This window comes from Tyto alba, unplaced genomic scaffold, assembly GCF_018691265.1.
Source record: "Tyto alba isolate M040663 unplaced genomic scaffold, T.alba_DEE_v4.0 Super-Scaffold_1, whole genome shotgun sequence".
NCBI lineage: Eukaryota > Metazoa > Chordata > Aves > Strigiformes > Tytonidae > Tyto > Tyto alba.
Window position 1 is genome coordinate 31,734,943 of NW_024881261.1, and position 14,212 is coordinate 31,749,154.

At 38.9% G+C, this 14,212-nt stretch overlaps 1 protein-coding gene across 4 annotated transcripts in view; it reads left to right on the plus strand.

Moving 5' to 3' along the window:
- GRID1 (glutamate ionotropic receptor delta type subunit 1) overlaps positions 1-14,212 on the plus strand; it is a 546,772-nt gene that overhangs the window by 167,493 nt on the left and 365,067 nt on the right. The gene's annotated exons all lie outside the window — the stretch shown is intronic.

Below are 14,212 nucleotides of genomic sequence, written 5' to 3' on the forward strand. Positions count from 1 at the left end.
ATAAGAAAATGAAGCTTCCAACCTACTAATGCTCTTTGCCCTGCTCAGTGGGTACTTGTTATCTCAGTGGTGACTGAAATTTATGGCAAAGATAGCCTACTTTTCTTTATTGCGAGCCATACCATTTGTGAGCTCTACTCTGTGCTTTGCTCACATTCATGCAGCAGAACTGCAAGAATAAAATGGTACCCCAGTAAGGCACGCTTGGCAGCTTTTAGTGGGCTTGAGAGAGTCGCTTATAATACAGTCTAAATAGGAAACGGTTGTGTAAGGTGAGAAATAGCCTTAATTGTCAAAGGGATTTAGGGAACCATCTTCTTGATAGTAACTACAGACCTGTGTCATACGTTGCAGAAACCTGCTTACTCAATTTGGAAGAGGAATTAGAAAGTACATTTGCAGATTTTTATGCTTTTTTTAAAAAAAAAGCTTCGAACACACACATTCTGCTTTTGAGAAAAGAAGAAATATGCTGGGGGATGGAAGGGGGGGGGTATAGGTTAGTCAAGCCAAGTCAGCTTTGAGCCTTATAGCAGAGGACAGACTATGAGCTCAGTGTAATTGTTACTTTCAGGGAAGAGTAATTTCCCTATGTGCAAATGCTTCTTAATGTGATATGAAGGAAATAGTTTCATTTTACTTGTTGATTTAATGTTGTTAGACTTGTTGTTTTGTCATCACTCATACATTTTTAGCAGCCAGAGACTTCAATTTTCAGTCCAGGGAAAAATCAAATGGAGGATTTGGGAGAACATTCACCAATGTAGTTTGCTCTGCTACCTCTTAAGGCAGATTTTGTATTCTGCTGCCCTTTTGCTTTTGTAAAAGGCAGAGCCCAATTCTTCGTTTCATTTAGCCCTACAGTGCATTTTCAAAAGAATTAGTAAAAAAAGAAAAGGTGAGGTTATACTATCTCTGAATTCTCATGGATGACAAAGGTCCTTGGCACTTGATTCTCCACTCTGGAGAGTCCCTGGAAAGAAGCAGAGCATAGGAAGGGAGAATTTAGGGAGCCAGGTCTGGATGTGCAGAAAAAATAAAAGGGTGGCATCTAAAACTAGGAGAGTAGTTTTTATTCTCCAGACGAGGCGATATGAGCTTTCTGGAGTATGGGGAGCTGTGCTGCAGTGTTCTCAACAACTTTCTGCAGTTCTGAAAGCATAGCAATGTAATAAGATAATTTTAAAGGCAATTTCAGTAGTGGAGACAAAAAGGAATTAAAGCTAGATCAGGCTTCTAGCAGAAGCAAGGAACAAGGTACAGATGAACTTTGTCAACTTTTCCACTGCTGCTCTGTTAGTAGCAATGGTTGCTTATGCTCAGCACCTCTCTTTGCTGGGAATGGCAAACAATTACTTCTACATCGGGTGTCTGACAGATCTGGTGACCTGGCAGAGAAATATCTCACCACGGATTGAATGACCCTGTCCCCTTGGAGACTGAACGTGGATGCTGCATCCACTGACCAAGGGAACAGGGGTCATTCTGTGACTCCTCTCAAGCTTGCATGTTTCCTGACTGGAGCAGTGGGAAGGTTCACCACACTATCGCATGCCACTGTTGTGCCAAGACTGGTCTTGTAAAATCCTTCCTTTGAAGTCTGATGAGCTTGGGGTACTTCAGAATGGGGGAATATAGGTAGTAAAAGGTCATGTCCCTGGGCCTTGACTGTGCTTATATCAAAGGCTACCTTAAAGTTGTTGATAATCTGTCAGGCACCATAATGAGATGCAGAGTAAACCAGAATCTCTTTGATTTCTTCACTGGTAAAGTTATCTGCATGCATGCCAGTCTTGTTTTTCTGTTCTTAGCCTTGGGCTTTATACAGCTATTGATTTTTTTTTTTGCTGGTTGTTACAACATTAATGCTTATTCAGGTAAAGATATTTGTTATTTTCCCAAGACAGCCTCGCAATTCATTAAGAATGTGATGGGTTCCTGTGTGCTAGTAATGACTGCTTTAATTCCAGCAAACAGGATGCCTTACAAACAGCAGGTTAGATATTCACAGCTAGTTCCGTGGTCCATTACAGCAATTCCTTTTCTTCTTCACTGCAGCTAGCATTAGTATTCAAAAGCTGAAAGCATGCTGGTGGAAAGCTACCTAAATATTTATGGACTATTGCTAGGGTCAGAGTAACAAGGGCAGCAAATGAAATTAAAGATTTACACCATGAAACAAACCGACTTATCAATCACTCTTTGCCAAGTTGCTTATGCTGTTTAAAGAGATTTTCTAAGAAGATTTTTTTAAAATTAATTTCAGCATGAAATTTTGATCTGTAGTTTCACTTCAATGTCTGCATTATTTCTTCCAACAAGATGAGCAGGTGGAGAAGTCATTGCACAACTGACGAAGCTGGCTGTTACATACCTTTATTTCATAAGAACAGTACTCCGCATCTTTTATCTGAGTATATCAAAGTCTTTACAAAACTTTAGGGTCATAAATACCCTTGTGTGAGGAAAGTAATGTGAAGAGCAAAACTGTGATGTAGCAACCTCAGAAGATCCGTACTCCGAGTCAGACTTAAGAATAGAAATCGGGAATTGGACAGACTTTGCATTTAAACTTTGCAGTCAAACCTCAGGCCAGACAAGGAAGCTAGCTGTGCTGAGCAGTGAGCAAGCTGAAATTGTTTTATGTTTTTCTGGAGGGGTCAAGAAAAAAAAAAAAAAAAACAAGAACCTGGATAACTTGGCATCTGCTTTAAATGAGAAATTACACTCTTCTGTTTTGTGGAAGCATGGTAGAACATATATTTGAAATGGAAATTGTCTTGATTATTCAAATTAAAATCTCTGAGCACAGAAGCTCTACTTTCATTATTTTGATTAGAAGTAAAGTATTTTTCAATAACAAGTAGAAAAAAAGCCAAATTGGAGGGGAAGAAAATATTTTTTTTCTTCCTCCGGAATGTGTCCTTTTTTTTTTTTGTTGCTTTGGGACATATGTGTAATTTCATACAACGAAGGTAAAACATGATTTTTTTTTTTTTTTTTTTTTTTTTGGTTCTGAGATAAACTTAAGTGATTATCTAACAAGGCCTCCATAAGATGACAACACAATGTGAATAAATGCGTAGTACATCATCTAGAGAAAATTAACTGAACTGTAACTGTCTTTAATAAGCAGCATGACAACTTTTTTTCTTCTTGATTTTAGCTAGGGATTCCATAAAACAGGGGCCCAGGAACTGATTTAGCAATGTAATTTCTAATTTTCTCTCAAAGTAGTGCTAAGTATTTAAGTAGAATAAGGTGGGGCATTTTATTTCAGTAGAATAATTATAAATAAAAAAAAAAGAAAAAAAATTACATTTGTGTTAAAAAGTATATTCACATGTGTAGGATATCCTTTGATTTGGCTAGAAAAATTCTAAGGTAGTTCAGAACTTATAAGAACAAGGTATAATTTTCCAGTTAAACATTGAAATAGCAATTATTTGCTCTAAATACTGCATGTATGTACCGATGTCACTTCAGTCATGTTGTTTTGAATCAGCATTTGCATTGTGCAAATGAAACTGGTTTCTTTTGATGACTCACTAGGGCAGAGTTGTGTTGATAATCACCCAAAAGGGATTTTGGATATGCTTGGAGAAGATGCATGCATGTTTCTACTAGCAGAGTGCCTGAAGTTAGCATTTGGAAATATTTTTGTTTGCTAGTAATTTGTGGTTCTTTTGCTTTCCAGGGAAATAAGACCTCAATGAAAGAAAAAACAAAACCTAAGAAAGGCACAAAGTGATTTTTAGTTATTATATAATCACAGAATCATAAAATGGTTCGGGTTGGAAAGGACCTTAAAGATCACCTAGTCCCACCCCATGGGCAGGGCCCCCTTCCCCCAGCCCAGGGTGCTCCCAGCCCCGTCCAACCTGGCCTTGAACCCTTCCAGGGAGGGGGCAGCCACAGCTGCTCTGGGCACCCTGGGCCAGTGTCTCACCACCCGCACAGGAAAGAATTTATTTCTTCTAACTATTTTAAACCTACTGTCCTTCAGTTTAAACTGTTACCCCTTGTCCTATCACTACACTGGACACAGACGTGAGACTGACCTGCAGTTCCATGGGTCCTCTTTCTTTCCCTTTTAAAAATTGGGCTTATGTTTCCCCTTTTTCAGTCAGCAGGAAGTTCACTACACTGCCACAACTTCTCAAATACGATGGAGGGTGGCTTAGCAACTTCATCCACCAGTTCCCTCAGGACCCATGGATGCACTTCATCAGGACCAAAGGATTAACAGAAAGGATCTGAAATTTATTGTTCCCAGATGAGACTGCTGCTGTTGTGTGTCCTGTCCTGTTGTCCTCTCACCCCCAGCCCTGAGGAGCTAAAGTATCTTCAATTTTACTGAAATCCACAACAGCTTTAGGCTCAGCATTGCCCAAAATCACATCAGTGGTGAGGTATCTAATTCGTAAAATTAACTTTGCATATTTTCCAGTATCACTAACTGCACTGTGATTTAAACTGTAATATTTTTCTTAGAATCACAGCCATCCAGAGCCTGGATATATTAATCATAGCACATCAAATGGGTCACAGAACAAAGAAATTAATATCTTTAGAGATTCAATTTTTGCTGATTCTTAGCCTGCAAAGAATCTTGGCCTGAAGAATAGCTGTATTGCCTAGTCATTAAAGAAAGCTATGACACACAGACACTCCAGTCATCTTATTCTGGCTCATTAATATTGGGCTGACGCTATGTATGCTGTATGGCCGGTGTGGAAATTCCAAGAACTTCACCAGCTTCAGAGCATCCCCTCTTATTTAGCATTCATAGACATGCCTGTCTAAACATAGAGTCTTTCTTCTGTATTTTACTTAAACTGTGTAATCTTTTCTCCAGTGAGAAGGAAGGTGCACACAGGCACAGATGCCTGAGTGAAATATTCCTCTTGCTGCCCTGTGAAAAAATTCTGAAAAGTCCCTATCAGTTAAGAATTTTAGATGAAGGTATTTACCAGTAAGGATCATTAATAATAAATGTTCATGATTTTTTTATTAAAGGTTGAACTTGTGATATGTGGTTTCCTCAACTTTTGAACCCTGTGCAGTATCTAATTGAAAATGCTTCTGTTTTTCCCACCCAGAATGAAAGACATCTAACATTTTACCGCTTTTTATTTTGGTTAGAGGAATTAGTTTATTCTCCCTGTGAAACAGATGCTTTTTCCAGAGCTTGTCTTCCCCCCACTCTACCAGCCACAGTACTGGATGTCCCTCTTAGCCAAGGAGATGCTGACAGCATCAGTGAAATGTTTCAGTGCAAAGAACAAGTTACACAGCAGCTTTAACTAGGTCTGAAGAATGGCTGCAGGGAGTCATACGCTGAATTACATCGTGGCACCGACCACCCTGAGAGATGTAAAAGCGTGTTGCACAAAGATGAGGTTTAATGCATTGAGGTACTTCATGGAGGACCCTAAATACAGCATCTTGGTTTAAAAAAATTTTAGGAAAAAACCCAATTCCTGATGATGACCAGGCAGTTAGGTATGTTGTATCTCTGCAGCACAGAATACTGATTTTGAGTAACAGTCTGTCTAGAAAGATGCATGTGGACGTGGAGTGGATTTTCCTTGCTTCGTTTTTTAATACAGAGTAAATGCACACTAGAATACAGTGCTTCAGATATTTAAAAACGTACGCATACCCTCTCTTTGCCTATCTGTTTTCCATGGTGTGGGCTGTAGGATGAGGTGTACATTTCACACTTCTGTCAGTCATCTTGGACAAACTCTTTCCTTATGAACAGCCCTTGAGGACCTTTCCTGCTGTTGTACAGAGTTCCTAGGTCTCAGAAATCACTTTTGAAGTTGAAGGGGACTCTTCCACAGTGGATTCCCAGTACTGTGGGTAGTGTTACATACTTACACTCTGATATTTGAATTAGCTGTTGTTGGAAGAGATGCTTTACTAAGATGTACATGACAAATCTTGCCTATGTGGAAGCTGTATCTATATATCATTTTTTTAAAAACAGCCTTGGAAGAATTCTAGTTGGTTCCATGCGCAATAAACTACATACAATTTTGGTTCCATTCCCATCCTCAGGTTTCATTTATTGTGAAAACATGTTTGAATTCCCTGAGCTGGTAGTTTTGAGGGGGAGAGGAAATGAAGATATGTTGAATCTCTTGATATGATACTTGGAAGTACACAGTCTTTTCCTTCCAGCACAGTCTCAGTTTCCATATTGTGTCTATATTTTTTTTAGCTTCCTGATCGAGATGTAGTCAGTCACCAGACAAAATGCTTTTACTTGGAAGTACAATTCTTACATGGTGTTATCTGCTAAGGGTAGTTTTAAATGGTAGATGAACTATGTAGGATAGCTCCCAGTGTTTCCAAGGGTTGGTGGGGGTTTTCCTATGGAGAATGGCAGTATGGACAAGGACTCAGAGTACAGATTTTGTTCTCTGGAGCTGAAGGCAATGAAATGTGTGTAGGACTAGCCTAGCTAATCAAGCTGTCTCGTGTTTGCCAGCAAATGCAGCCTACCAGCCAGGAGGACACCAGCAGAGATGGATGGCTTCCCGTCTGCCAGCAGGGAGCCTGGCTGTAAACATCATCTCCCCTAACTCCTCGTGAGTTGCCCCTCGGAGCGGCGTTTGGGAAGCGCAGCCCTACGAGGTGCACAGTTGCCCCGGTCTCTGCGCTACCTTAGTGCTGTGGCTGATTTCCATACTGGCTTATTGAAAGAGAAGTGTCTAGAGGCATCATCTCCTGGGGATGCGATTTGCATTCTGTGTTTAATTAAAGCGTGACAGTTTGTGCCAGAGGATGTTAAAATGTGAAATGGAACGCTCTTTGCCAAATATTGGGATTTTATAGAGACTTGGAAACTCATTAGTAGAGATTTTTGTTCATAATAAGTGTGCAGCCTGTTTTGCAAAGCCCACTGAATTTGGCCATGTTTTCTTTTGGGTTTCTCTCTTACTGAGTTACTTCAGCCTCACGTATGTTGATGGAAATACCCTGCTCAGACAAAACTATTTGAGAAACTGGGCGCTGACCAAAATGCTTCTTTACTAAGGACCTGCTCCAGGGGCCCATTAATGAGATAGAGAACCTCCTCCACTATGTCAGGTTTCAATTTGATCACATCATTCAAATTTTAACCACCTGATAAACTGTTAGGTGGCCTGTTAGAAATATGGTAGATATTTTATACTGCATGTTAGTTTTTTACAGGACACCTGTACAAACGTCATGACCCTGACAACTTGATTGGTAGTCTCAGAAGAGAAGTCAAGTATTAAATAGGAACAATCATGTGGATAACTGTGCATACTTTGTACAGTGGGTCAACAATTCATAAAAAGATGCAAATATTTATCACCTCACTTTGTGAATTAGATCACAAACTTATCACTTTGAAATCAGCTATTATCAAATGAATTCACTCAAAGTATCTATCGGTTTTGATTAAGCATGAAAAGTAATATTTTTACAAATGCTTAAAATGTCAGGCCACCTGCAATTTAAATTACTTGTTTTTTTTGTACAAAGATTTACCAGGAGTCTGATAGAATTTACCCTTCTCTAAATTATGAGGTGAGGTCACCAAGGTGGGGGTCACGTTGATTTTTTTCTTGATTGTGTTATAAGAAATGGCTAACCATGCTTCTGCAGTGTACTGCAAAGCTTCTCTTTGGAGACAGGCATGGTTGGTCAGTCAGCCCTATACATGAGTTTTTAATGTGTAGATTTGGAGTTGTTAGAATTATTAAAAATCCTATTATTTCATCAAAAATTGAGCTGTAAACCATGGTAAGAAGTGACATTTTCATGTGCATGAATTAAACCTCCTTGAAAGTCCTATTTTGGTGCTGTCAGATAACCTGCATTGAGTCAGAGAAGTCAACAGAATTTGCTATTGAGGGTGAGGGAGCTGACAATGAGGGTTGGAGACTGGGAAAATTAGTGTTTGTGTGATCGACTTCCCTTGCGATTACTTACAGACATCCAAAACTTTACTTGATTTGCAGGGGTTTGATTTTTTTGCCGATAAGCCTGCGTTGTGTATGTAATTATGTTAATACTGCTCTCTGCTGCCTACCTAATGATGCTGAAGAGTTTACCTTGGAACCAGAGAATGGAAACAAGTCCTCACTCTGCAGATTGCTTGGATTAGACTAATTTATGCTAAAGTCCATGCAATCCTGGGCAAGACATGAAATACTGGAAGTTAGAGCAGCCTGGACCATATTAAGTTCCTGTTAGGTTTCAGATAATTAGTGGATTCCACTGTGAGATTCATCCTTGAGTTGTTCAACCAAGGAAGTTTGATGACAATCGTTAGTATGTCTTACGTTCTTGCTTTACTTGGGTTGTGTTTACAGTTTATACTCCTTATTCTTTTTCAATTTAAGTTAAATTGTACCTATTTGGTAAAGCCTAATTTGCTGCACAAGGGGACTAAAGCCTCCTGAAGATACATCTCAAGGTAACTTTTTCTGGAGTGCTGGGAGAAGCTAGATTGGACCTGGGTAAGGAACAAAGGGGAAGGTCACAGAGAGAAAAGCTGCTGATGTTAACTTGTTCTCCTGTACTTTTTCCATAGCTATTAGTACAGAATTGTACATGTACAGTACATGATGCATTTTGAGAGAATGTTTTCAGTTCTGTCTGACACGTCTCCCCAATGTTTCGGTAGCGCATCCATTCAGGTCTAAGTGTCGGATGTGGTATTCATCTTCCTCTGGAAGAAAACAGTGGTTTTGTACTTGAGCATTTGTAACTCTGGGCTGTGGTAACTTTCTCCTGTATGTGTAGCTTCTATTTGAAGATTGTGATTTCAGAAGGCCTTGGGAAATAATAGATACAGCAAAGGGCTAGGTTTTTCTTTGTTATCACTCCTTGTAGTGAGGGCTCATTCCTTCCTCATCCTTTTAATTCATAGACAGTCTCTTACCAAGTCCCAGCAGAGCATGGGCCAAGTCTTTACTCCACTCCCTCTGGCTCTGCTGCTGCCTGGCAGTTTCTGTTCCACAGCCAGCACGACAGTGGGAGTTTTCTCAACTGAAGCAGGGACTGCAAAAACGTAGTAAAAACCTGATTTCTAATGACTTATTTCATACAAAAGAGCCACAATAACATTTAATAGATGCTTTAACAGAAATCTGAGATGTCCCATCACAGAGAAGTTTATTCTACTCCTAAATACAGATGATTCATGTCAAGTTTAACTTTGTTTATTTTTTGACCTAAGGCCTGAAATGGAAAGAGTTATGGTTTTACCTATCATAAGAAGTAAATATTCATGCTTTTAAGTGAATTTCAGAATGTGCCAAGGTAATTTCCTTTGTAATTAATAACACTGATATAGCTGATTTTTTAATTTCATTTTTATACTAAAATTGTCACTTAATGATAGTAAATCATATACTGGACTGCAATTTCCCGTTGATGCTGAAATATTGTAATGCAATGGCCTACTATGCTCATTCATGGTCATCTAGAAATAAATAAATCAAAGGAAACAGTCTGTTAAAATGCAGTTTCATCATAATTACTAACATTTTATATGAACTACTCTTTGTGCTATTTCTTATAATCAAAAGATGTGAAAGATGTGGATTTTAATCGGTTTCTGTGGGAGAGGTTTATTAAAAAGATCTTCAGGGATTACAGAAGCAGAGCAGAAGAGATTATAGTTGTGTTAGTGAACCATCTTTTAAAAAAAGTCTTGTTTTTTTATCAAACATATAGTGTAATCTATGGACACATGGTGTCAGAACAAACAGCATCTAGAGAATATCCTTTGTAGTGCTGTATACCTATGATAAGACCTTATTTTTTGTGCTGCATCTGGTTGTATTACATATTACTATGCTATACCACAACCTATCATGTAATCTACAGCCCCACCATGAGAAAGGGGGTGGGGTCTGAGCAGAAGTGTCTGTAACCTAACAGAAATATGACTTGAGGGTTCAGTAGCTCAGATATTTTTGTGTGTAACTGCAAATGGTCAAAAACCCAGGCAGATTTTACAGCCTTTTCAGCTGCAGTACTAGAAATTTTCAATGATAGAGCAGAATTGCAAATGAGATACTTAGAAAAGTGATGCATGGGCTTTCTAATAGGCAGTACTCATAGCACATATTCAACTAAATTTGAATATAGAAAATAAAATTTGATTCCGATTGTAGTTAGTATTTTTCTGAAATTACATTTTGATATCATAGATTCTGTACTATAGTTTTGTTTTTTTTTTTTTCAGAATCAGTGGAATTTCAGTAATATCAGTTGTTCTAAATTTCCTTTTATAACTCTGTAGTCTTGTACTTCTGGTTCATCATTTAAAATCTGGATACCATTTTTATTTATATGGTTAGGTAAGTATGTGTCAAATACTTCTCACAAAAATATTTCTGGGGACTCATTCTGAAGATGTGAACTGCCAGCATATATATTCCATATCTCCATTGAATAAGAATTACTGCCATAAGCTAGATTGATGGAATCAGAGCTTTGACCTGGTCAAGGACAGCTGGACATCCCAAAGATTCATATATGTGGTTATTTGGATATATGCTTGCTGCTTTATTGTTACATTTACGTGACAGTTGTTCAGTGTGAATTGATACTAAACAGACAGTACTTTGTGTTAATTGATGTATTAAAAACTGTGTTTGTGTGTCTTCTGGGTTGGCCATTACCAAGATGTTCTTGTTTATATTGCTACTACCTTCATTGACAAACTTTTCATAATCATTGCAAATAACTTACAGAGCTTTCTCTTTTTCCTTAAATCTTTTATTAAGTCTGTATTCTGGCTAGCAACTCATTCACATCTGCAAGAGATGTTGAGTTCTATTGTTAGTACCTAAAAAGGTCAAAACCGTATACCAGATTTCTCCAGAGATTTGCTGTGTGACTTTTGATCCAGAGCAATCTAATTAAAATACCATGAGACAGACAAGTTCTGGAAATCTTTTAGGCATCTTTCCTTAACTGGAAATCCATGGGTCTGTTCTGTTGTTATCAGAGTTTAGAGATTGAGTTGGGTCATTCTTGCTGTGGTCTGTTATGGTTCAGTCTATGTGAAGGAAGCCAGAACGTTTCAGTGAGTCATGAAGCAACTTATGTTACCTGACAGCTTTTTCTGATTCTTGGGACATTTATTGCCCAAACTATAGACTCCTCTGTGTGAAGGAACATCACTGGAGTACATGGAGAGAGTATCTGTGTGCCTGAGAGTGTTTGGGGAACTGGTAGGAAGCCATTACCTCTGGCCTCTTAGTCATTTGAAGTATGGTACTTAAATTCTGATGAATCTCTGACTCAAATATGGTTGATATGGTCATAGGTGAGTAAAATGTCTAGAGAGCCTAAAATGCTATTTTGCATTGAGGCTTTTCTCAGGAATGACCAGTTTCCTATAGCTAGGAAGCAATATAAAAGTTGAATTCTGCAATGAAGTGATAAAATTTGAGTTAGTTTCCACATACATGTCCATTGAGAAGTACTTTATTTTGGTTTCAGTCATGGACAAAGTTGTGCCCACAAACTTGCAGCATACCTTGTTGTTCAAATCAGCAGCTGGGAAGTACGGGATGCGGGTGGGAAGCTGTGGATTAAAACTTCTTGCTATGGAATATTTGTAAATATGCTCAGTACTCTAAATGGGGAGGATTAGGACATAAGCACCACAAACGAAAATCGATGTTTGTATGTGCAGAGCTGTATTAGCTTAGATGGTTAGGTATGTCATAATAAGGTTGGGTTTGGCCAAGGTGGAGAATGCTTATCTTAAATGTATAGTGATTGTAATGTTATGGTTGGATTAGGGTGCCCTGAAATGTGGATATTACACTGAAGCTTTTCAATACTGTACAGTGCCTTTCTGCCTGCAAAACAGTGGTAGAAGGTAAATGCAGTTTTGGTGAAAATTCATTGTGGGAATGTTTATATTTTGATGAAGAAATGTTTTCATTTTTGTTCTGATAGTAGCTAATTCTTTTGATTAATGTCACACTGTTTTATTTATTTCTATTACATGTGCATTTTTTGAAACTAATTTAGCTAATATTTCATGTTTGAGATTTTGATTTACTGTTTTACACTACCATTGTGTAATGCTATGAAATGAAGATGACTTAGCAGCCCTAGAGTTTCAGTCTTTTGTTCTGATTTAGAAATAATTATCTGAAATGTCAGGATTTCCTATAGAATGAAAAGTGTATTTTCAGTCTTGTTATTTCCAATTTTCTTGTAACTGCAAAACAGGGGAGAATCTTTTAACATAAGGTAGAGGAGGAACGGAATTCCAGTGGAAAAGTATCTGTCTTGAATTTCTCAAAGGTTTAACTTGAACTCTTACTGAAATCTTTGATGATTGCTAATTGTTTTGAGCTGTGTTTCTGTGAGAAAAAACAGAAATTTCAGATTGCTTGATGTGAATGTGGAGCAGAATCACCTTTTTGAGAAGCGGAGAAAGTGAGTGTCTGGCCAAGTTGAATGAGTTAGGGAGCAAATATTGAAGGAGAGAGAGTGGGTGAAACAAAGATGACCAAAAACCCAGGTTGCAGAGACAGAAGAGGATGATGGAGGGGTGGGATGGGAGGATGAGTGGGAAAGTTTTTTGTGGGAAGGGTTGCCCAGTGTACAGTGGAAGGAACTGGTGCTTGTCTTTTAAATGCCTTACTAGGTACGTTGGTACCAGTCTCCCATGTGTATGCCCAGTCCTGAGCAAGGCTGAGGTGTGGATAAACCCCTCCGTTAGCTGTACACACAGCCTTCTGCAAAGGGAAATGCCCCCATACTCCTCCAGGTAGCTGAGCAATGCCAGCAACTGTGCTGGGGGAAAGTGGCAGTGGGGAGTGGGTCACTTAGAGTTGCTGGGAGAGCGTTGGAGGCAAGAGGGGCTGTGCTGGGTGCGGGGAGCTGCCCGTGGCACGGACATGGTGCCGCTGGGCTGTGCCTGGGCTAGAGAGGCCTGTGGGATGGCAACTGAAGATCTCTGCTGTGGGAAATTAGGTGTGATGATTCAGACATCTGAACAAGGTCTGTAATGTTACAGTCAGTATGAAAGCTAGCATTACAAGACAACTGATTGTGTCGTTTCTGCTTCTGGAACAGAATGCATGCCAGCTTCTTAATTTCTTACTGTTTATTGTCTCATTAATTTTTGTCTCAGGGCTGTGGAGTATTTTATTACCTGCTTTTGCCAATACTTGTTCTAAATACTTACTGATGCTTCATATTAAAGTATCCTCACTGTTGGCATTCCAGACTAGACTTCTCAATTCAGATTTGCCGTAAAATGCAGTTTGTGTGATAATTGTATTAGAGAGAACTGCACTTTGTGAAATGCTTTAAAAGCTGGAGTATAATTAATTATAAAGTGACCTCTTAAAGAGAGTAGATTTATTTCTTTAGCATGAATTAATTTCCTGATAGAGATTTTGGATTGCCATCAAAACAGAATTGAATCTGTTAGTGTCTGTCACTATTACCACACCTGGCAGTATTTACCAACTTCTGTGGGAGAAAGGGCTGCTTGGAGGACAGAGCTTTCCAACCCTTAACTTCCTTGCTGAGTGTCACAGTAGTGCTGATAACTATTGCCATGTCTACTATAATTTACTAGGAACTTTAATGAGATCAACAGCTCCATTCGCAGAAGTGGCCATATGCCAGTGAAGGGGTGTCAGCTGGTTAAGTCCAATTTGTACCATACTCTGACTAAGGTTGAGATAATGGAGGTTTGTACTTCTTTGCTACTGCACTGCTGGGGACCATAGCATTGATCAGCATCCTGTTGTTTTTGTCTTTTTAACTATCTGTGCTGTATCTCTGCAGGAAAGGAGAGTCCTTCAGTGGATAAGCCTTATTTTTCCTTTGTCTATTTAAAAATATACCTTTTGTATGCAAGCTAGCTAGACAATGGTTCATTTGGGATATACTCTCAGTTTCTCTGTGTAGCTGCTGATGGTGCTGACTTAAGTGATATTCAGCTCATCCCCTGTTGAGTACTGAACCTTTCAAAAGCTCTTGGCAATAGCCAGCTGATGTGGATCACCCTGTGCAGAGGCTAATGCTGGTTATGCTGATGGGTTAGAAACTCTGATGTGAGCCTAAACAGATTTTTTTCCTGTAGCCATGAGGTAAACGAACTGGGGTGGGAGGGGAGAGGGAAGAAATACCTCCCTGAAATTTAACCGCTTTGGAAACGTATAAAACAGCTGAA